This window comes from Anas acuta, chromosome 2 (genome assembly GCF_963932015.1).
Source record: "Anas acuta chromosome 2, bAnaAcu1.1, whole genome shotgun sequence".
Lineage (NCBI taxonomy): Eukaryota > Metazoa > Chordata > Aves > Anseriformes > Anatidae > Anas > Anas acuta.
In genome coordinates this window covers 58893537-58918278 of record NC_088980.1, presented here as the reverse complement: position 1 = coordinate 58918278, position 24742 = coordinate 58893537, and the positions used below count along the sequence as shown (strand labels likewise).

Sequence of the window (24742 nt, the reverse complement as noted above, 5' to 3'; positions counted from 1 at the left end):
CGCTGTGGTCTTCCAGCTTTCACAAAGATAGGGAGGGAAGGGATATGTGGCTAAAGTGCAGACTTAAGAGATGCGAGATGAGTTGTGTTTTTTTTTCCTTATCTGTGCCAAACTGCTTAAGGATAAAATTCTTCTGGTAACAAGAAAGACTGTAAGCCCCTTAATGAGCTACTATGTCCTCATACTCAGATTTCTCATCCCACCAAATTAAATGAAGCATTTCATGACCACAGGTGCACTTAGCAGTAACACTCAGGCCTAAATAACCTGTGCAATACTTCTACTTTTTGAGCTCTGTGTTGTTGTTTCTTGGTGTACTTAGAACAATACAGGCTTAGGTCATATTTTTACAGGAGAAATTAAAGTTTCCACAGTTCTAAGTCCATGATTTCTATGTGTTTAGTATCTTCTCAGTCATGGTGTATTATTTTTCTTGTTTACATGTATTTAGTCTATAGAGTTACTCTGGACCTATGTATAATGGAGTTCACATGCAAAAGAGGCCAATATCAGTTTACTCAATAGTGCTTTAAAAACACAAACTAACAGATAAATTTTAAGCTTACATCTTCCAAGGTTTTTAAGGCTCTTGTTTACAGTATAAATTATAAGCACTAAATGCTTTAACACCTATCAAATTTATACAACATTGACAATTTTATTATATATTACAGTGTGTTAGTCTAAGAGTGGTATCAGAGCTGGGTGAGGCATAACATCAGGACAAAGTATATTTGCAACAGGAAATAAGCTAATCTCAGACTTGTGAATCCCCTAATGCCATCACACTGCTCTCCTAATTTGTCATTTCTACACAAAAGTCCTGAAGCTTGTAATACAGTTTCTGAGACTTCCCTTAACAACTGCCTGAAAATAACACGTGCCAGTCATATCATGTGGGCTTACGTGTCAGTAGTTTCACCAGATACTCCCCACCATTCAGAGAGCAGGAGACTTAGAGGGAGCACCATCAGCGTTATACCAGCAGTAGAGTGAGAAGAAGCAGTAGCAAAGAGTCAGGGGTCCCTAACTCCCACAGCGGTGGTCTTACCGCAGAAAGAGGAGGGTTGACCCTGCACACCGCACTCAGGTAGCTATTGTTCATATCTCAAACCTTCTGTTAGACTGGCCTTCTGTCCTCTGACCTCAGCAGGATCTACTCAATTTCAAAACTCAAGCCTCTTTAGGTACAATTGCAGCATACTGATTTTAGAGCTGAACTTGAGGGAATTGCAATCTACTATATTACCCATCAACCTGCCCTCTGGGAAATGTTACTGGACCAGGAAAAGACTGGGGCTCATAGTTTGGCAGAAAGAGGGGATGCAGGTGGATGAGGAGGAGTTGCACTGCCAAGAGCAATAGGATGCCGATCCCTTCCACCCACCCCACCAGCCTGCTGCTTCTCCCCCGGCAGCAGGGGCCATAAGGACCGGTAACACAGGCAGTGGTGAGCGAGTTAATAGTTCTCCTAATGGCCTACATGCTCTGCGTGCATCAAATGAAATGAGTATGAAAATGGTTCATTACCTGCCTGAGATCCAGGGTCAGGTTTTTCAAAGGATTTTAGGTACATAAAGTTGCAGGTGGACAGCTAGTAATGTTTACAAAAGCTCTTGTGTGCCAGATTCCCATGGATTTCAGTATGGGTTAGGCACATGGAGATAGAGTGTCTTTAGGCATCCAAGTCCTTTGAGAGGTGAAGTATTTTGCATTTACTGCAGTGTCCTGCAGGGTGCATAAGGATTATTACTATAGAGCAGCTTGTGTGCTGTAAATCCAACATACTGGCTTACCCTGTGGTGACTTGTTCGTCTTCCCATACCCAGTGGAACAAAATCTGTTGTGTACATCCCACGTATCTACCATCCAGGGAACAATGCCTATTTGTTTTCTGGAAGCCTTTTCTTGAGTTTACTTTTCTTATTAAGAAGGAAAAAAGATGGAGGGGGAGTGGGAGGGGGGGAGGAGGGAGAGAGTGAGGCATCGGTGTCCAGCACACAGCACATTACCAGCTACTCTGCCAATTAACGTGCCAGGATTCCCTTGCTCGCACATGTTATGTTGTTTTGATGTAACTAAACGACAGTTGCATTCAGCTGCTTCTTTCTATGGAAAAAACATCTTCAAAAGAGCAGATGAGCATGACCCCATTTCTCGTTTTGTTTCCCATTACTTTAATTGTATATATATTGAACATATCATCTATCGTGGAAAATTGCTTTCGTCTCTCTAACATCTGCAGGACACTACTATGGCAAAGACGAGTGCATCTGCTGACACAGCTTTTGCACTCCCCATTTGTTATTCCATTTCATACTCACAAATTTCAAACCTGTGTTCCTAAAGCTAGCCTGCAAAACCCACTGATCTCACTGGGAAGTGCAGGTGCTCAGCAACACAGCAGATCAGGCCATTTTTGTTTAGGTGTCTAAATATGCCTTTACTGGCTTAGACATTTGAACTCAACATTTTTGCTCTGGGAGCATTAATCTTGCATCTCAAGTGTACACTAAATTCCAGTTTGCTTCCTCCGTCTCAGTTTGTTAAAAATGTGGTTCCATGGTTTTATTAATACCATTCAACAGAGTTTTTTTCCTTGGTTCTTCAACCACACCACTTGTTCATTGGTGAGCCCTAAATGATCTACATGTAGTGTCCTGTGTATGCATAGAGCATTCATTGTCAGAAGATGAATGCATCCAAGATGCTGAGGCTGATGTTTGTTGTAATTTCTTTGCATAACATCTTCTACTCGTTGTAATCCTTGTAAATCCTAAGAAATTCTGGTGTGACAGAAGGGCTGGAAGGTTTGCAATTAAAACTGGGGCTAATGTATTCTGTGAGTGACTCTGTTTAATCCCATGACTGTCTGTGTGCAGCGCATGCATATCATCCACAAATGCCTTGGTACACATGTTAACAATGGGAAAAGTGGCTTGGTGGAAGAATGTAACTTTCTAACTCAGCTGCTGCAGTTGGCAGAGGCTGCTCCTCCCTTGGTCCACAATTTGTCTTACCGGATCTTGTGACTGCCTGTGAAAAATGCCCCAAATTGTTTTTCTTACATTTTCACCTGCAAGACTTTAAATTAGACAGGAAAAGCATTTCAGCAGTATTGAAATAAATGTTTTTCTAATTGCACAATTTTTTTTTTATGTGCATTTTTCAAAGCATTTGTTTAAAGATGAAAATACACTAGATGGGAAAAAAAATAAAAAAAAATCAAAAGGAGGTAGGAAACTGCAGAGTTCCACATGTCGAGTTCTTTTTAATCCTATTTTTAGGGGAGTGAAAACAGTTTGCCTCCCTTCAAATGAGCTGTCTGTTTAGTCTCTATAGGAAGTGGAAGTCTTTCTGAGATCCATAGATATCCTGGGATATCTACCAGGGACAAAGTCATTCATGACAAGGTTCAGCACCTGGTCTTTACTTCTTTTTATCTTCTACATGGTAGCATCACCAGACATGAAGGGGTGTGTGTCCTTGGTGAAAGCCAAGATCAGTATTTGACACTGGGCAAAACAGGACCAGGTTAGAGAGACAGAGAACATTTTCAGAAGCATTGAGCCCTGCCTTGCAGCTGCCATCTGAAAGATGCACTGGTATCCATCTCCTGAGGCACCGCCTATACAGTGCCTGTCTCTCAACCCTTCCAGTGTTTTGAACCTTTCCTATTGTGCTGTTGATCACATTAGTTGAGTTCCTGGCAAAACTAAAGGGCTTTAATTCTATGATACTTACCTAGGAAAGGAATAATTATCAGAGAATATATCAAGGAGTAAAATCGGGTTTTGAAAAGGAATGAGTCTGGGACAGGATCATGAGTAAAGCTCCTAACTGATATATTTTTAAAACCAAATAGGTAATTTAGTTCAAATGGCTAAACATCTAAAAGCTCACATGTAGTATATTCAGAGGAATCTGAGTCCCTTTCCCAGAGGCATGCAAGTTCCCAAGTTCCCGGGACTTTCCGTGGGAATTAGGCTTGCTAGGTACTTTAAAAACAAAGAGTAACAAAAATGTCAATGCTTCTAAATCACTTTTGGTGGTTTGCAAATACTATGATTCAGTCAGCTCAGTCCTTATTTTAAGCAGAGAAGCCTATATTTTCACCTGAAAACCCATGTTGTGCTTCTTTGCTTCTTTGTTTGTTTAATAGATTTTCTGTTTTCTTCCTTGGTTGGTAAAATGACTTCTTTTGAATCACAAGCACAATATCCCTACAGCAATGAATAACTCAACTTCTTGGTAAAACCAACTTCTTGGAAATTCACCACAAACCATAGATATGAGGGCAGAATCTTACGTTAGTGCAAATGTAAACATGGATTTAGTGTTTGTATGTATTTAAGTCATTTACACATTTACACCTCATTCCTGTGTGCAGACTAGGAGAATGATAAAATGTGCCAAAAACTATGGAAGTTGAATTGGAGGAGTCCTTTCAGATTTATTCTTTTTTTTAAACAACACCTCTCTAAGTTTTTCCATTCTTGGTTTTAATGTGCCTGTCAAGTCAATCCTCTGTCCTGTGTTGGTGTCAACGGGAGTTTGCCACTGGTTTCAATGGAAATGTGTTTTGGTCCCTCTGCTGTAACTCCCTTGTTAAGAGAATCCTACTGATCAGAAATGACTCATTCAGAAACAGAACTTGCGATCTATTTGAAAAACTCCTTTTACATATTTAGCACTGCTCAAAGTGTATTATTTAAAGAATCGTATAACAAATTAGGTCATAAAATTCAGCTGAAAAGTTCCTTTTTTTTTTCCTCAAACCCAGCCTCTTCCTCTCTCTGCCCAGCTCCTCCCCCCTCAAAAAAGTGAAGGATACAATAATGCCAGTAATTACGTGTTATGTGATTTTTATTGCCTTGCAATTTATTACAAATGTTTTTGTGGGTGGTACAAAGTATTTGAACAGGTTTTCAAACTAGTCAGAAATTTATTAAATATTGGTGATTGTTATTACAGGTTGTGTTTTATGATCTATGGTTGATTTATACGTACAAAAACCAAAAGGCAATGTAGCATAGCTCTCACAGCATTTTTCTTGTGGTAACGCTCCACGATGTAGAGTGAGCTGAAGGGACTCTATGCAAACTGAAGAACAAAAAGTGACCACTACAGAAACATAAACAAAAGCAAAAATATTATGCATGCCCTGCTGCTTCCATTACCTCAGGTAGGGTTTGTAGATAGTATTTCAGCAAAGTTGTTTGCAAACTGTTCATAAATCTACATATGATAGGAAACCTGAACCTGATTTTGGATTCAGAATGTTTTGCTCAACTAAATGTTGAGGATCTTGTAGTCCCGAAGCACGAACCTACAGACAAAAACCTCTTGAAATGCAGATGTAGAAATACCTTCCAGAAGAGGAGTCAGGTAATTGCTGTTTTGATGTACGTGTATGTCTGATCAAAAATCCGAACAATAGATTCAGGGAAAGGCACAAGGCACACCATGTATAACAGCTAGAACATAAGGTTACCCGGATTATTTCATGACGCATACTTTTTAAACTGCGCAGTAATGACTAATAGTCAAAAAAGGACACATGGATGTATTTGCCCTGCATATGTCCTGCAGATCCCAGGCTAGCTAGCTGATTTTCTCAGAAGTCCTGGTAGACCCTCCATATGTTATCCCATTTCAAATTCAGATTGTAACATCAACCACACCATGCCCAGGACCCCCCATACATCTTCTCTCCTCTTTTTTTTTCAATATTGGTCACCCATCAGAAATTATTCCCATCCTGACTGGTTTGAGAACAGATAAAAATGAACAGCAACTAACCACACAAAATCTTAAATTTGAACAGGATGTTTTCAGATAAATAAGAAACATGCTTCTGCCTGAAAAAAAAAAAAAAAAAAAAAAAAGACAATTCAAATGCAATAGCTGTTTATATACATTAAGGCTTTCCTGACACTGCAGCTGGTAGAAAACTATAGACTGCTGATAAATGTAGAATTGGGAACTTGCTCCACTTTACTTTATGATGGAAAATTTTGAAGGAAAAGCTGTGGCTGTTGCACACACATAGGTGGCATCACCTTTACTGCACAGGCCTGGTGTCGCTGAGCTTACAGACATCTAACTTGCTGGCCCAGAAACTGGGCACTAATTTGTCTTCAGCTGCCAGAGGTAGTGGTGATTGGGAAATGAGTCACATCTCCCTCTGCTTCTGTTGTTGAAGCAAAGGGATTACCAAACTAATGAGCTGCAAGGCTGTCTAGGTTTCCCAAATTGTAAGGTCCCAAAGAAAAAAAAAAAAAAAAAAAAAGAAAAAAAAAAAAAAAACATGGCTTGGGCTTCAGGCCATCTCTATGTACTTGCATTGCAGCCAGCAGCAAAAGGTTTCTGCTTCATTTCAGCCTTCAAAACCCATAGGATTTTTTTCTCACATCCTCAAAACCAATGAAAAAGATTGGTATTCCTAAACTTAGAATAAAGGGGTCCAAGTGACCCTCTGGACTGACGAGAGAGGGGAAAAATCCCAAGTAGAAATATATTCAGATCCACGGTGGGCTGATGAAGGATAGCCTCATTTCTGATCTGAGTTTTATTCTGGCCCTAAAAGCAAATCCTGTCTAGACCGAGAAAGGATCCACATGGACTTTTACTGCTCAGCCCCTTCCCTCCACCATGCTGTGCCTGTCAGCATAATCCCAAGCCTTGCCTCAATTAAAACATGACGCTGCGCACACGGCTCTCCCCCAGGTAGCAGATGAGAGAAACATCCTATAGCTTAGGCTCTACCTTTGGAAAGTGTAAAAGCATTATACTACTGAAAAAAAAGAAGTATCATGCTGAATGACAATAGAGGCTTTTATTTATTCATCAGTTGTTCGGGATTTTGGGTGAAAAATACTGTTAGCTGTAAATCTTTGGCGCAAGTTTTAAATCTCTGCAGAATCCATTAAAATACAAGGCTGCAGCAAAGAGGCAGATCATTCCTTCTTTAGGCGTTTAACTCCCATTTACATCAATGGAAATTAGATAATTCACACATCTGTTTCTTCATCTAACATTTCCAACTGTGTGCTTTAGGTGCTTAACTTCAGACCAGACCCTATAAGGACCTATCTGTGTGGCTCAACAACTTACCTACAGAAGTCTAGGTGCTGTTACAGTGAATAAAATTTGGCAAAGTGGAGGCACCTGAAGTTCCTAATTATTTTTAATTTATTTTGTGATTTCATTTGCTCTTCAGTAGGTGTGGGCAAAAATATATGCAGTTTCTCTAGGTAAGTTTGTATCTTCCATCTTTATACCATCAGATTTAGAGTACACTGATAAAAAAATATTTTCTTAACTTTAAAGAGAGTTTGAATCCCTTCACTATTCCTTGATCCCTCCTAAATGTTCCTTTTCGTAGATGTTATTTGCACTTTTCAAATTTATTACTAAAAATATATGTGCCCATACACGTACACATGCACCTCTAATTATTGTTTGCACTTATTATTGATTATATTGATCTAATTATTGATTACACTTACGGGCTATGTGTTTTTAGGTGACCTGGTAAAAACATGCACTGTAAAATATAGTTTTCTTATGTAACATTGATAACATATCCATTTCAACACCATTTTCAAACACATCTTACAGAAGTATGTTTAAATTCTACACAATTTAAAAGGTAGATGACTGCTTTCCTCTAAAGAATATATTATTCTGTGGGTAGGTGAGCCACTTGCTCTTAATTTCTTATCACAAATCATTCTTTTGTGTCTCTTGATAGTTACTTTGTTTTTTTTCTAGAACACTTCCATCAAGTTAACTGCAATGAGGTTTCAGAACTACAGTAATTCAGGAGATGTCAAAAGCCACATGAGCATCTGTGTCCTGATCTTACAAGGCACTAAGTGCCCTGAGGGCAATCCAGAAAACCCGTTTATCTGTACACACAGCCCTGTATCATTTGCAGCCCATGACTGTAGCTCTGACTCCAGTGAAATCAAAATCAGATCTTCCTTTAGTGCTCCGTAATGCTGGGGCTTCACTCCGCCAACCTTTAATCAATGCTTTGCAGCTGGGAAGAGGGATCCTTATCTACAGTGGCTTGGTGACATTACACCACAGGGTGGTGCCCCAGTGGTGAACCTTCTCAAGAACCCAGCACACATTTGGGGCCAAGAGCATGGCTCTATCTTGTATCTTCCCAGACACATATGTAGACACCGTCAAGCCAGCTTACTGGGTTGGCCCTGCCTCAGAAATGTTCTCAGTGACTTTTCCAGGCACTAGCTATAAGAAGCCATCAAGATGCTAATTTAGGACTCAGAACACCAAGTATTGGTAGGTACCGAGTATACTGTAGGTACTGGCCGTTCCCATGGGATGTTTTCTTTTTACAAAGAAAAGCAGGGAGAAAACAGCGGTGGGGATGCTGCAAAGGAGAGCAGCTGAGTATGCCTGAGTCCTGCCTGAGTGTGTGAAAACAAGGATGGGCTCATCCCAGCCTCTACGTTCACAGAAGGGGTGACTAAGCAAGGACTCCACCCTATTTCAGAAAGGCTGTGATTTTCAATTCCTTTCAAGAGTACCCGTGTCTGTGGTTCAGACATTCTTCTGCTGAAACACTGGTCCTTGTTCCATCACATTGTCCTGGTGGGGGAGTTAAGTTTGAAATGTGGAACTGCTCCCCTGAAACCCCAGCTGAAGTTCCCAGGAGTGTGTGTGAGCCTCAGGCAGCATGGCAGGGCTGGATGCCCTGCAGGGTTTCACCTCTCCAGAGAGGGGTCAGAGGTGCCCCAGGGCCATGAGAAGCACAAGGAGAGGCCATTTGCCTCAGAAATGGCTGGGTTGGAAGCAGGTGGGACACCATGGGTGGAGCCCACTCACAGCAGACTGGTGACCTTACACGATGGGACCGAGCCAGGTTGTGACAGATGGTATCCCTGGATCTGAGACTGGATCCTGGCTCTTACTGTTTAGTTAATTAATTGGGAGGAACATACAAATTAACTTGGTAAATTTTGAATACAGTTTAAACGCCTCTGGTTTTGCAGATAGCTTGAATCTGATGATGAGTACAATGTAAGTTGCTGGTCAATTTTAGTGTTTTTCTCCTGGCTCTTATCAGTTGATTTGCAGAGATAATTCTGGAAGAACGCTACTAAAAACCCTATAATGAAGCTGGTGAGGTTTATTAGATAGGCAGTACTAATGGGATAGAGATATTACTGGCACTGATATGTGCCTCAGTAGGGTTCATCTCTAGCAAGTCCCTGGAGTAAAACTGTCTTGGTGGAGTGCATTTTTCCAAAGCAAACATAATCTCTAAAGTGCCGTATCTTATATCAGGTAGGCTGGAAGTCTGGTTTCTGAAGCTGCCGCCTGAAATATTTTACACTGTTAAGACAGAAAGAAAAAGAGACAGAAATACCCCTATACCCACCCTGCTGATAGATTTCCCTGTGACAATGGGAGAAATGGCAATCTGGGTTTATCGCCGTGCAGTGGGTGCAGGCTGCCTCTCAGGAAGGGCTGTGCCTGTCAGATGTGAAGTGGTGTTTTGTGGAGCTGTAGCCACGCAGGGAAACAGGGATAGCAGGGCAGGGTTGAGCTTTAGCCGTGAAGCCTCTTCGTGCAGGCACAAGCTTGCAGGCAGTCAATTGTCCCAGCTAAACCTCCAGAGGAATTGCCTCCCCTTTGGTGAGCTTCCAGATACTACGGACACTCTAAAGTATTTCTTTTTTATCTCAGCAGTGCAGCAAAAGGAGCTGCAACAGCCCACTCTCAGGGCAAAAGCCCCATCCTCTTCTGTCACTTCTTTTAAGATGTGGGTGATGCTTCTGCTCCAAGATAGTCCATTTACCTCCACAGTGGCTTTTTCCAGCAGGTTTCCAGGAATGAGAACAGCTGGAGAAACTGAATGTTATGCTTCATTGATGGGGGAAATTCTCTGTACTGCAATATTAGTACTCACTGCCTGTTGTGGTCACCAAGCACTGTCATCAGCAAGGTTTCAAGGGGATGGTAAGGAAGTGGGATGTACTGAAGCTCTCACGCTTGAGCAATACAAGTCCAGAAGGGTAATGCGGGGAGTATGTTTATCATGTAAACAGTGAACTGTCTGTAAAAGAGGAAGTTTTATGCAGTGATGGGGATGTGGGAAATGAGAAACCACGAATTAATGAGAAACCCTACCGAGGTTAAAGTAATTTACTGATTAATCTTGATTTCACTTCTTTTGGTCAGAGTGGAAGGGAGAGACTCTTAGGCAAATATAAAAGACATAGCATTTCGTGATAAATCTTTTATTGACAGGGATCTGAGATTAATCATGACTAAAATTTATCAGTACAAGTATCTTATGCTGTACCATTGCACCAGGTATTTTGGATGTCCCACCTGTTTCATACACATTTTTTGAAACATTACTGGAAATCCTCTCTTCTATGTTTACCTGTAGGGCTTCAGTAGGGTATTGATTCTTCAGGGGATTTTGGAGAATCAAAAAAAAAAAAGTCACTAAAAATACCAGTGCAGTAGTGGTGTGATTAAAAGCAACCCAAATTTCCAGTCTGATTTCTTGGGACCTTCCAAGTATAGTTACAAGGTTGTGTAGAAAGCTAGGAATCTCCCCTTCGCTTCTGCCCACATCCAGCCTTCAAGGTCATGTATAAAATTACTTCCCTCTGATATCAGGATTTAATGTGATTGTTTCTTTTTACCAAGGCAAGATTTCTGAGGATGATTTCTCCAATTTGAGGAAATGCTGAGAATAGCAGCATGGTAGAAGATAGCATCATTTTTAGGAATGGATATGAGACACAATTCCTCAAGTGTTTTTTAGTCAACCTCCTGGAAATTGACAGTTGATACAATTTATGATAAAATGCCCATCACTGGGTATATAGACATTGGGGTGAAAACTGTAGTCCAGAACTGTGCCATTTGAGAGAGAGAGAGAGAGAGAGAGAGAGAGAGAGAGAGGAAGGAAGGAAGGAAGGAAGGAAGGAAGGAAGGAAGGAAGGAAGGAAGGAAGGAAGGAAGGAAGGAAGGAAGGAAGGAAGGAAGGAAGGAAGGAAGGAAGGAAGGAAGGAAAAGAGCTTGCCATGAAAATTGTTTTCTTTTTATTTCCCAAAGTAAAATTCTCAAATTAGAGTGGCATATGCTGCCACAAAGCCTATGTTAAATGATAGATTAGTTACGGGATGAATATCCATTATCTTATGAATCATCTAGAAAGGAATGGGTGTTTTATAGGGAAGAGTTTATAGGGAAGAGAAACTAGGAACTTCCCCACTGTGGTTTCCAATTGGAAGCAGCCTTGTGCTCTAATCCTGGCACATTGTGAGATGCCAGGCTGTTACCATATCAATGCTATTTTGATGCTTTGCTTGAGCAAACTGGCCTTCTAATCTGATTGTCCTTCATTCATTATATTTTATTATAAACTGGTTTAGAAAATGTCAAACTTAATATGCCAAGAGCAATCAGCATTTTTCTAGATATACCAAGATATTGGTATGTACAATTTCAAATAGCAGGAGCTGGATTCTCATAAACAACTATAAGCTGCCTTTCCATTCCATACAAAATTTCATATAAATTAACTTCCATCTGCTTTATCTGCCATGTTTTTCATGTTTCTTTCTCATTCTAGTCCATTTTTTTGTTCATTGTAAGGACAAATAAAATAAAAGCTTTCATTTATATATCTAAGTATATAATATATTTAATTAAATAAGCATACAATTTGGGGCCCTATGGTTCTGAAGCATGACTTATATTACCATAGTTGTAGCAGACCTCTGGAAAGATGAGTTAGAAGAATTACCTGACAGCTTGATTCACTAACACAAATCAAAGAAGGAAAAAACTTGTGGCAGTAAGGAGCCCTGATGAGCTCCAGGATAAAGAAGTGGGAAAGAAGTTTCCCCAGGAACTTTCACCTGATCCTACCAGGGTAAGAAGTAAGAATGCTTTCACAGAGAGAACAGGAAAAAGGGAAAGTGCAAAAAACAACAAGTCTCAACTCTTCCAGACTTCTGTAGATGAAGAAAACAACCACCATATTATTGTATAAGGTGTGTATCAGAGAACAGTTTGACACCAGATTTGGCATCCCACAGGCCATCTTAGGGCCTTTCTAATTGCCCTGTGGTTTAGCCAGCACTATTATGATGCTGGAGCATCTAAGCTAAAATGAAAGTTAACCTGGCTATTCCATCTCCCAAAGGCAAATTCTCCATTTAAATGTTTGGCCTTCAAGATGAGAGCAAGGCAAAATCCCCATATGCGTGAGTAGATTTATTTATTCTGAAGCTATCTTCTCATGGAGAAATCAGGGCATATTTAGCTCACACATAATTGCCATGCATACGTTGTCTCTAGTGTGCAGCTGGCTTGCATTTGACCAGCTCAACACAAGGGAAAAAAGAAAAATTGTTTGTTGCATCTGTCCCTTTGGACTTGGCTCAGTTGCTTTTACTTGTTGCAATGTAAGGTAATTTTTGCAGTATTACTGTATAAATAAGATTGAAGGAAATAAGAAAATTTAGGATTATATCATGAATGTTATTCCTGTTGTGTGGTCACGGTACACTTGTATTTTATGACCAAATTGTAAATTCCTTGAAATTACAATGTCACTATAATCTGAATGCACAAAGTAATGCATTAACAGTATAGAAGCATGTGAGAAAGAGACAATATATCCACTCCAATTGCATCATAGGAGAAAAAATAAGCATTTGGGAAATAAATTTTCTTCTACACACAAGAAGTAACAGAGGGGAATTTTAAAAACGAAGTGTCTGCACAGATTGAAAGCAAAACTTTTAAAACTCTTCAGAACTCTAACAGATGAGACATGACCACAATGTTGACAACTCCTATCAAATTCTATGTCCAAATATTTTTAACTTTCCAGGTGATACAGATGCATGGGTCTACTCCAGAGCATCAGAGTTCACAGTGTTGCACGTCCAGCAGTGCAGTTCTGACTTCATGTGTATAAGCCAAGAGAGTACTTTCTGGATGTAAATCCTGCTTAGGTCAAGGTCAGGTCTGAGTTCAAAGAAGACTTAAGTTTCACTTCAGATTTGTTTACTGTGAAACCTTGCCAGACCTCTATTGTCCATTAGGTCCTCTATGTCTTTTAATGCAACAGTTCAGTGATTGTGATTAATTCACAGGAGCCCACAAGGAGCCTCTTGATCATGTTTTACCACGTAATTGAAAATAAAATTGAGAGACTTGTTGTCTTCAAATGATGTTGATGGAGAAGTGGTATCCCTGGGACTCATAAAAATGTTCCTATCTGTATCACATTTTGTAACAATAAAAAATCTGATGGAGAAAACCCATTTCCATGTTCCAGCTCCTCCCTGCTAATATCTCCCATTATGCAATGCTGTCATTATAGTTGCTGGGTCATATTAACCTAAAATCTCTGATAATCCCTCTACCTAGGATGAGAGAGAGCTAATTACTTCTCAAGACTTCTGAAGAGAAGTTCAGAAGACTTAAGTAGAACATTTAGATCTGTGAAAATTTATAAACATTTTTCATATGGCAGGTCTTTTGTAGACCCCTTGATAAATAGTCAGCAGTGTGATGGCTACAATATTAAAGCCTCATTTCTAGAGATATTTCTACCATCAGATCAAAGCATCACAATATTTCACCTGGTATCAAACTGAAAGCAGATTCTGTTTTCATTAAGGGCTGAAACAAAAATGCACGGCACCTGAACCCAACAGGCTCACTCACCTTCAGCATTTTGCATGTGATCCCCTCACTGCAGAGTGCTTGTGGGTTTTGCCTCTCCCCCCCCCCCCCCAAAACCCGCTGTGCAGAGGTACATCCAGCAGAGCTGTATGCATAGATGTGTCGTCAATAGTACCATTCATATGGTAGCTCTCCACGTTAGTCATCTGTCAGGGTGAGGTCCTTTTGCTCCACTTCAAACGTTCCTGAAATCCAGAGGGGGTCTGATTTCATGGGTCCAGAAGAGGTTTCTCACAAAAACAGAGACATTTTCAAGATATTCAGAACCACAAATCCAGCCCCCATTGAATTTCAGTTTCCCTTACAGGTCGTTATTGTTTTCACCACTTTATGGCAGTACTGGCCAAAATCAATCTTTTACAGCTCCACTTCCTACTCATACTAAAAGAAAAAGGTTGGGGCACTTAATTAGAGCTATTTATATTTTCAAAATGAGGAAGACATTCTGAAAAAGAAATTGTTTTTGCAGCCAATTCAGGGACCTTCTGTCTACAAAATCTGCTCTAGACACTTTCCCACCACAACTTTCTTTCCATTATTAGGAACTTACACCATGTTGTATTTAGCTTGGTATTTTGCCAGAAAATGTTCTTTAGGTCTCTATAGTACAAAATCTGACAGAAAGCATAACAGAGGGGGGAAAAAAAGAAAAAGAAAAAGAAAAAAAAGGTATTTTTAAGTCCCTACTTTTTTCCATTTTCCCATCAGAAAAATTTTTTAAAAAAATATTATTAATATAAATCCATCTCTGTTCCAGTTTTTGCTCTGGTTATTTATACCCTTTAAATATGATCCATGTAGAGAAGTCCAAAGTTATTAAATCTGTTCAGATAGTCCTTCAATCTATTCAGGAGCTGAGTGTACCTGGCACAAGTACCGAGTATTTCCTTTTGGTTTCTGAGCTAGAAGCAAGACTTGAAGTAAATGATTTTCTGCTATGATAATGATGATACTACCAGACGTCCTGAGTGGAAAAGGCCAGGGAGGTTCGGAATCTGACTCACGTTCTGATATTGTCTCTTTCTTTTTTAACCTAGGAAAACTCAGCTCAGATTCCGTCTGTGGTTTTCAGCAAGAATACTGCTTTTCCCTTCTTCCCGCACAATTTTCCAGCCAGATTGACTGAACTACAGAAAGGTCAAATGACTTGCTTGGAGGGTAAGCTATGAGTCAGGAGCACAGCTAGTATTGAATCAAATCTTTTCCTGTCTTCCAGTCCAACCACTAGACAACACACAATTGCTTTCATTGACCAGAGAGTTCTAATGAAGTCAGCGTTAGCTGTGGTATACGCTAGCATGACTCTCTGAACAGTGTTAGTACACATTAGGAAGAGTCTACAAAAATCAGTCACCTTCTACCAACAATTAATTTGGTATGTGGCAGACAGCAGACCTTGAGTCCCTTTCTTTACATGCTTTGTGTCCTGCCTGTGCATATTGCCATTTGCACACTTCAGTTGTGCAGCTGTGCGCCCATCTGCACTGGGAGCTGGTGTACACAGCTCTGCTAGGGGGCTGACCTACAGCCTTCATTCTCAATCTTCTGGTCTTGGGATGTCCAATGGGATTTCAGCTGCTCCTTCTTTACAGGCAAGAAGATGGAAAGGGGCCTATTATTCTGTTCTGTTGTAATATGAGATCACGGTTGGGAAAATGTTCAGAAACACTGGACAAGATAAGCTCAACAATCTGTTTTGACCTTAGGCTCTACCAATGTTTGGATTTAGCTGACCTACATGCATCTGCACAAATGTTAGCAGAAAGATGTCTGGAAAACTTGCAGATAGACCGATGGAAGATACTGTTAAAAGAAAAAAATCATATATATATATATATATATATATATATATGACTGGAAAGGAGCTTGAGCAAGCATCTATTCTACCGTCACCTAAAGCAGGATGGGCTTTATCTACACCATTCCTAGCAGGCAACTCAGCTTCAGTGACCTCCCCAGGCTATTTGTGCTATCACTCAGGTTATTAGGGTAAACATTAAGGGAACCTTTATTGCTTCCTCTTTCTGAAATGAGAGTGTGCCACTTTCATGTATAGGATGTAAACCAATAAAAAAAAACAGAGTCCATGCCATTTGGAAGAGCATGTATTACAAAGTCAATGGTAGAGGAGTAAATGTGTCTTCAGCAAAAATTCCTTTTTTCTTGTGGTGATTTTTTCCAGTACAGAGAAACTGCTTTTTTCTCTGTGTACTGAATAATGCCTGGCTCTGCCTTTCTCCTACTAAGGCTCTATTTTCAAAGATTTTCTAAGTGTTATTCTATTAAACTGCTTGTGTATGTGAAGAAAAGGTAATAGGAAAAAGACATAGTTTTCAAATGAGACTGAAAATTTGACTTTTCAAAGCCAGGAAATTTGTATTGAATCATCTGACTGAATTTGCTGTGCTGTGCTGCTATGTTTTAGCTCATACAGCACACAAGATAACCACTGTTCAGAGACCCTGCAGTAACTCAGCAAAATAGGATGAATGGAGGATGACGTTTCTGCTATAAATCATTGGGTCTATTGTGTATATGTGTAATAGACAGGATTTGGGAAGCAGGAAAATATAGGACTGTTATGGAATACCAGAAGGAATCTTTTACTGATGACTGGATGTCCGCTTGAAATAAAAAAAAAAAAAAAAAAAAAAAAAAAGACCCTCTAATATAAAGTCACCATATGAATTAGAAATGGAAACAGCTACTATTAGATCATCTTTTCCATCCTCCTGTCACTGTGGAATTGTTCCCTACCGTGTGTTCCTGAGTGTTTTGTCCAGTCTTCTCTGAAACAGTTTAAGCAACAAGGTTTCCATTGCTTCTCCTTGGAATCCTACCCCACACTGTAGTAGATCTCGTTAATAGGAGATGTTGCTGTAAAGCATAAATTTTCCTGCTCTCAGTTTCATCTCATTAATTCCACTTATACCCCCTTCTCCGGTCCTAATCAATTCCTTTGCCTTTTAAGTGTTTATATCCTCCTAAGACTTATGGGGAATTATCATACCCCAATTAGATATCATCCAGCCAAGATATTTGCAAAGCCCATTCCCTTCGTTTTCCTTCAGCCCACATCTAAGCCTTGGATCATTTTTTCCCCTCTCTGAAGTCCCTTCAGTTTGTCATCGAGTCGCCCTCAATTTAAGTTGAAGAGAGGTCTGGTCCCTACACTGCAGCCAGAGACGCGGCGATCGGGTTTCCAGAACACCAGCAATCCCCCGCTCACCACAAAGTCAGATGGAGGCGAGTGGCCGTGGAGACCACTCAGGAAGAAAAAGGAAATAAAGGAGAGTGGCAGTTTGCAGGGGAAAAGCCGCGGAAACTATCAGCTAAACAGCATCGGTGGTGGCACAAGGGTAGGAGCCCCTGCAGAGCTGCAGCCGTGGGGTAGGGCAGTGATGCCTCGCACCATGGGCCGGCAGCCCGAGCAGTGCTGGTGGGGCACGAGTGCCTCCACATCACCCCACACCACTGTCCCTCAGCATGACCTCATGAGCGGCAGCAACCTGGGTGATCGTGTGTTTTGCAGATGGACAAAGCCCACTCTGTGTACAGGTTTTTTCCTCTTGGCTGTAAAATGAGGGGGTGGGAGAGAAACGTGGGCTGTATCATAGACTCCTGGTGGTCCACCCCCTCCGCCCAGCCCTGCAGACTGTCCAAAACCTTGTCATTTTACCCCAGAAGGCAAGCAGGCCTGGGGTAGATCCAGAATGGATTACAACATAATCCAATTCACAGGGAGGGGTATTTTTGAAAGAGGATTTTTTTTTTCTTTCTTCTGGCTGCCTGCCAAAAAATAAATAAATGCTGTAAGTCTCATGTAATGTTTTTAGAGGGCACAGTGATGGAAAGAGAAGGCTCATTTCCATATCCCTGTTAGAGAGCAGGCGGGGAAACTTCATTTTTGCAGAGGTGTGCAAAGCAGTCTGAGGGTACACAAGGTATAAATGCTGGCATGTCACACTGGCCTCTCAAGCCAGTATGTGTCTGAAGAAAACAGAGTTTCGTTTCTAATCAGATCAATGTACTATGGGTGTTTGGTCTGTGTTTCAGCATCAAAAAGCCTCCTCCTGAACCTTTTGTGACCTTCAGAGAGTTTTGCATAATTAGCTTGATTAAAGACATAGCACAATTTTAGCACCAGGGACCAAAACCCACAAATTACCGAGGCTCGCATGTTTTGCAAAATAATACCATTCATGTGATTATTTGTTTTGCTCTAATCATTTTTGAAATATTACTCCATTGCTTAGATTTGAATTGCTGGTTGTAACAGATAGCCAGTTCCCAAATAAAAAGTAAGTCTATACAAAAATGTTTCCATTGCATGAGAAAATGTTATTGGATTTCTCTAGTGTCACAGGGCTGAGTATGATGTTTGTAATAAGGGGTATGACTGAAAAAGGCCTGCAGTATGAGTGCTTTCCAGCTAAGTATGCTGTCATTTTGCTGGGCCTTCCTCAGGTTTTGCTTTTACCACTTTGATTTCAGTGGGTTAATCTCTAATTTTCAGAGTGGCAAATCCAATAAAAAAACAAAACAGACCTAGAACATATGATAATACAAAGCTGGACTTCCACGTACAGGGAGAATCAGGTCATCTTACAGACAGCAGCCTGGGGTCTGCTTTCATCAAGGGACCCAGGGGATAAATGTGGGGACCTGTAATGAAGGGAAGTGCTGCCATAATTCTCCTTGGGTCATGCAGGGTAGCAGCTGAGCAGGCCGTGAATCCCCAGAGCATGGCCAGAGTGGAAATACCTGCCTGTTAACATAAATAAAGGGCAGCCCTTCGGCAGGGTGACCCATCTACCTCCTGTATGCTAAAATGGGACGTCTAGTTGTTTTCTCTCCGCTCACACAAGAGGTAGTAATTTCCCACTGCCTGAGGGTGGTGGAACAAAAAATGCTCAGAATGTCCCAAGAGTCTCAGGCCCAGACGGAGAGCTCTTTTATAGGATCCTCATCCTCTGCCAAACGCCATTTTTCTGCACTGCTTTGGTATAAAGTGGCTGTGGATCCCTGCCCATCTGCTTGCCTTTTCTGACAGGTTTCCTGACACACTCCCCGTCCCTCAAACAACAACAACAAAATAAAAAATACAACAAAACAAAACAAAAAAAAATCAGGCAAGTGCTCTGGGTTCACGCAGTCCGTGTTCACGTGCATATGTAGCTGTGTAAGGCCAAGCTCACATCCTGCTCCTCATCTGTCTAGCTTCCAGTAGCTTTCAGACTGAAGAAAACCATCAGCTACATTACAGGGCTTGCAAAGTATTTAAAGAAACCCTGCCCTCATTCACACTGTACCTACAGCCCTCACTGTCCACTGGCCTGCTGCACAGATTTATGCAACCCTCTGCTGTTAGCACACCCTCATTGCTGCAAAAGATCTTAGCTCAAGACCTTCATGTGTTAAAAGAAATTAAGGAAGTTGCAAAATCTGTTGGTACAATAATAACAGTGGGTGTTCTTACAGAAACCAGTATAAGCTGGTTGAGTGGCACATCTGGGATGGTTTTAAGAAGAAACTTGATTAATACCACAGATGACTGCTATTTAAAGTCTCTCTTTTTGATGCATAGTTTGGGGGAGGTTCAGTTTACCCCTAAGGAAAAAGCAGGAGTTAATACAGATAGTGAGTATACATACTCTTCTGGATGATATTGATCACTGCCAATTTAGATTTGATGTTTTAAAAGTGGGGAACTTGGCTAGAATAAATATGAGGAAATTTCAGTGGAGCAAAAAGCGTACGAAAACAGCAGGAAATCCCTCTCTTCTTAGATCAGAAATTTCACCTGCCGGTCAGGTGAGTTCTCATCTGGAAAGCAAAGTGAAGGAGAAATGAAAGGTCAGTTATAATGTGTGCTAAGAAGAAAAGAGCATAAATCTGCTGCAGCTCACTATGTGAGACTAACCTACAAACAAAATATTTCACCCAAGGAAATTTGCATATAATGATTACAAGGTGAGGTTTAGTTTGGAAATGAGGTGCTCCGTGGCAGTAGATAAAAATAGGACAGGACATGAGGATAAGTCTGAAATGATAAATGCTGCTTGTTGGAAACCACATATGTCAGTTGAGTGCCAGAGAAAGAGGGTTTGGGAGCAGATAAATGTATTTGTGTGTTGGTCCTTTGTTGTTTGTGCTCCCTTTGCAGAGATTATAAGGATTGAAGACTCTAAGGCTGGAGGAACTTGGAAGAAATACATCTTCAGTAAAGCAGCGGGATCCCAGAATACTCATTTCACACGAAGTGTGAAATAGGTGGAATACCTGCACAGATACATTTTTAAAGCAATTAGATGTAACTGTTATTTACCAGCACTGGAAAGTCCACATGGTGTCTATTTGCAAGAGAAGATCACAGGAAGAAATCTTTTGCTTCAAAGGTTTAAAATTCACATTAATCTTCAGGAGAGGGAGGAATGTATTAGCAACAGAGGATGGACCTGCTTTGCAGAGTACAGTTTACGAAGGGCCAAGCCCACACAGACTCAGCTAAGGAAATTTAGCTCTGCTTGTTGCCAGAGAGCAGGTCTGAGCACCTGTGTTCAGTAGTAGAGGATGAGTGATGAATTCTCTGTAACACACTTGAACTTCTAAACAGTTTTGTAGCAATGTTCGTGCCTTTGGGTATGGAGTGGTGGTGGTGGAATCTTCTCTTGGTGTAACAGAGGGTAAGAGCAATGAGGCTTTTGGGATGAGCAGATTTTAGGCAGTGCTCAGTTCAGCATACGGACTGGTTGTGGCACCATATGGGAGGTGATGATATTATAGCAATAGATGTAATGGATCTGATCGTGATCTGGCTTGCGCCAGTTCGAGGCAGATGCAGCTCCTTCAGCTTTAATAGGCTTACCACAGCTTCACACCAAATGAAGTGAAACGAGTTTTGGGTACAATATATCTACATTAAGCAATGAAAGACTTGTAATTTGTGTGATATCTTTTTTTTTCTCTCTCTCTTTTTTTTTTTTTGTTTTTTTTGTTTTTTGTTTTTTCTTTAAAGTGCTAGCATATTGTGTGGGGAGACTTTTTTTTTTATTTCTATTAGCAGTTGCCATTCTGTTTGTTGTAAGCTGTGTGCGGGTTCCTACGCAAGACAAAGGCATGGCACTGCTCTGGCTGGGGAGCTTTGTGCCAGCTCTTTTCTGAGGAGTTCACAGCAGTTTTGGACACATTTATCTTCAGTGGAGGGAAGAAAACAGAGCATGTGTGCACAGCAAAGGCAAACTTTCCAAACCTGGTTAATCTCACAGTACCCTTGCTGTGCAGAACCCGGCTGCTGCAAATGAAGTGGAGCCCAGGGAAGCAAAAGCATGAGGAATAGCAGGGAGGAAACAAAGGTGAGAAGCAATGGAGGAAATAAGGAGGCAACAAGTAGGGAGGGAGCAGTGAGCAGCAGGCAGGCTGTGATAGCAGCACTGCTCTTAGAAAAGAAGAAAGCAGAGGGATTATTTTATTTTATTTTATTTTATTTTATTTTATTTTATTTTATTTTATTTTATTTTATTTTATTTTATTTTATTTTTATTTTATTTTATTCTATTCTATTCTATTTTATTTTATTTTATTTTATTTTATTTTATTTTATTTTATTTAGATAGAAAAAGACCAGGGAATGTGGACCTGTGCTGTCGTTCCTCTGTGTGAGAACTTGCTTGCTGCCAATCCATTTCCCACCACTAGTCATCAGCTTTGCCAGAAAATGTGTGGCTGGAGTCAGTGGGCAAATGCTCTTGTAGAAGTGCTCCTTGCTGGGTTCAAGGTGTACACATGCTTCCCCTTCATCCCCTGATCAGCACTTGGCTCCTCCCGTAGCTGTGTATTAAGCAGGTCACTAGCCTGGAAGATTGGAAAGGAAAAATTGTATTATTCAGAAAGATAGGGAGGAAAATGGTATTTTTCAGAAAGATGGAGAGCAAAATGGGGGAAGGTGAACAGTAGGGAAGATGGGAAGCAGCAGGGAAGGCTGGGGCTGAAGAGAACAGCAAGAAAGCCATCCCATGGCCCTCCTCTAGCCTCCTGCTTGGCTGTGGCTGGAGTACATCTGATGTGTAGGCAGCACTCAGGGCCCAGGAATTTGTATGGCCTTGACATTTGCAGGAATATGCCTTGCACAGTTGTTAGAGATGCTTTTGTCTTGTCAACATGGGAAACAGCCTGGAAGAGTCCAGGCCTGGGAGGCAGTCACAGATTAGGGAAATTGTCTTTGGAGTTGTCTGTATGGGCCAATATAAATTTAAAGAGGATAGTATGCTATTGTTTTACTCTTTTTTGGCCATGGCTAAATAAAGAAAATATGTTGCAAATAGATGAGGTATCTACTTTCAGCTTTGCAGGCTTAAAAAGACTGATGATCTGGATAATAGTCAAAGTTTGGGATTTCATTTTCCTATAGGCGTCTTGGATGAAACATGAAGAAGAACGGCCTTTAAAACATTGTCCTTTGTGCGGAAAGACATTGCTGATTCCTCCAGCTGATCTGCTGCCTTTGCAGATGATTTCTGGCTGTCAAGTGGCAATCAGTTGAGGTCTGAGGGGATGAGGAGAACTGTGACGTGACCACAGAAAGCCGAGCAGAGTTTCACTGTGGGAATGTCTCCTCTGTCTCTTCCTCTCTGCCCGTCCCATCCTTCTGCTGAAACTCACCGAGCTGGACTCTGACCAGCCAGCGGAAAGCACCCTGCATCACTTCTGCTTCATGTGCCTCCGACGGACCGCGTGACCGGTCAGACCACACCATCTGGTGAAGGAAGGCAGAAAACGAGGAACTCGATGACGGTGCATGACAGAACCAGTGCGCTGAACCAGTGACGTCCCCGCGGGTCTCAGGGAACCCATGAGGTAGAACAGCAGCACAAGCCCAGTCACATGAGTGCGTTAACCACGCTGCAGTCATCCTGATGGTGACAACGGCCATGCAATGGCAAGGGCCGGGGCACATGCCTCTGCACAGTTGCAGAAGGGAAAATGCCTCGTTTATTCTGCTCCTAGCTACAGTTGAGGTCAACAGAGGCACTGTGGGCCTCTATCGCCAGTAACCTGCCTTTGAGTGTAGCAGCACACAGCATTGCACTTACCCCAGAGCAATCTTTAACAATGCCATTATTTTCTAGTATGTCAAATGTTGCTAGGAAGCTGCTCCTCACTGAGGACTAGCTGTGTGGAAGGTTTCGGCTCTTGGAGTTCAGCTGTTTTTAATTACCCACACAGATAAATGTAGCCATTTATTTTCTTTGAACTGGAAAAGGTTTCTTTTCTATTTTTAACCCCTGAAGACGGCTGAGTAATTCAAATGAAACTCCTCAGTCCAGAAATAACCTTTTTTTTTTCTTCTTCTTCTTTTTGCCCCATGAGGACCAAACCCAGTTTCTCGGGACCAAACTTCAACCCATACCTACTCAGTTCAGCTTGCTTATGTTCAGCCCAGGTTTTCAGAGTTCAGTAATAACCATAATATCTCAGCCCTGAACAGCATGGTATTATTGAGCAACACAGCTTGCATTTGTCTTTTAAGAAGAAGTCCTTCCACAACACCACTCACACAGAGAGGCACTGCTAAGTAAGACTCTTCACTGAGTATGATGCTACTCAACATGTATAAGGGTGACAAGATCCAGTCCAAAACAAACATGTATGACCCGTTTTCCGAAAGGGCTCAGCATGTTGCCATTAATGTCACAGTGGGAAGAGGCTGCGTGCTAAGCACTTACAAAAGTCTGGCCCTTGTTTAGATCTGAATGGGGGCTCAAGCTCTTCAGAAAATCTGGTGGCAATTGTGGGTGCTGAGTACTTAGGAAGCAGTGGTGGTCTTGAACCAGTGCTGCCATTACTCCCTGATTTACACCCTTGTCAGCCGCTCGTTTTCAGCAGAATTGCACCCTTTGGGGGCTGGATCAACAGCCAGGCTGCAGGCCCCTGCTGGCATTTACAAACCAGGGCATATATAGATAGTTGTTGTTGTTGTTGTTGTTGTTATTATTATTATTATTATTATTATTATTATTATTATTATTATTATTATTATTATTATTATTTCATTTCAGAAAAAATATTTTATTTATTTTATTTTATTTTATTTTATTTTATTTTATTTTATTTTATTTTATTTTATTTTATTTTATTTTATTTTATTTTTTATTTCAGAAAAGGTTTTTGTAACATTACCCTGTTGCCTGAATCCGGGCTGCTGCTGACTGACTGCCAGCTCCCAGATTAAATGTAAGTCATTACGGAATGTTTTCCTCACATGGGAAAGACTAGAGTGGCGCGGTGTTAGTTTTGCCCTCCAACATTAATTCTAATTACCTCAAAATGCAAACATGTTTGAGTTTCCAGCAGATGACATTATTTTCTCTTTGACATCAGACATCAAAGAAAGAAAAATAAACATGGGACAGTGACAGCATTAGGCCTCTAGTCATTTTTCAGAAGGTTTTTCATGTTCTATTCCAGACTGGTTCTTCTTTAAGTCTTGTCTCGGATATTAGGGAGGGGAAAGGTTTACAAACTCAGAGACTGATGGCGTCTTTTCCCTTCCAGTTCTCTTTAAATAAGAGAGTGAGACACGGAGGAGGGGGGAAGGAAAGAAACAGTCTGGTTTAGATCAGGATTGGAGTCTCGGTTTTTTAGAGACACACACAGAGACACACACACCCCAATACTTGGGTTATTTTCTAAATTTATTTTTAGCTTTTCTTCTGAATGCCCATGGATGATACCACTGCATTTCAAAACTGCAATAATTCAAAGAGAACAGAAGTTTGGGAAATATGGACTATTCTGCCTCTGCCTAGCAAACACGGGAGCAGAACCCAAAAGCTTTGCAGATGTTTGGGACTCTCTGGGCACAGCTGTTCTGAAAGGTGTCCCTGCTGCTAAAAAACAAAGTTTCTAGCTATCCCCTCCCCAGAGCACAGACCAGTCAGACCATCCAAGGCCATGAAATCTGAAAAGGGACCCAGCAGGGGAG

General features: G+C 41.0%; 1 long non-coding RNA gene across 2 annotated transcripts in view; it reads left to right on the top strand.

Moving 5' to 3' along the window:
* Positions 1–24742, top strand: part of LOC137852792 (uncharacterized) — a 288725-nt gene that overhangs the window by 246016 nt on the left and 17967 nt on the right. For both annotated transcript variants that reach the window (XR_011094046.1, XR_011094045.1), the window contains 3 exons: positions 7060–14916; positions 22169–22614; positions 23917–23991. This is a non-coding gene — a long non-coding RNA (uncharacterized lncRNA). The remainder of the gene's footprint in view (positions 1–7059; positions 14917–22168; positions 22615–23916; positions 23992–24742) is intronic.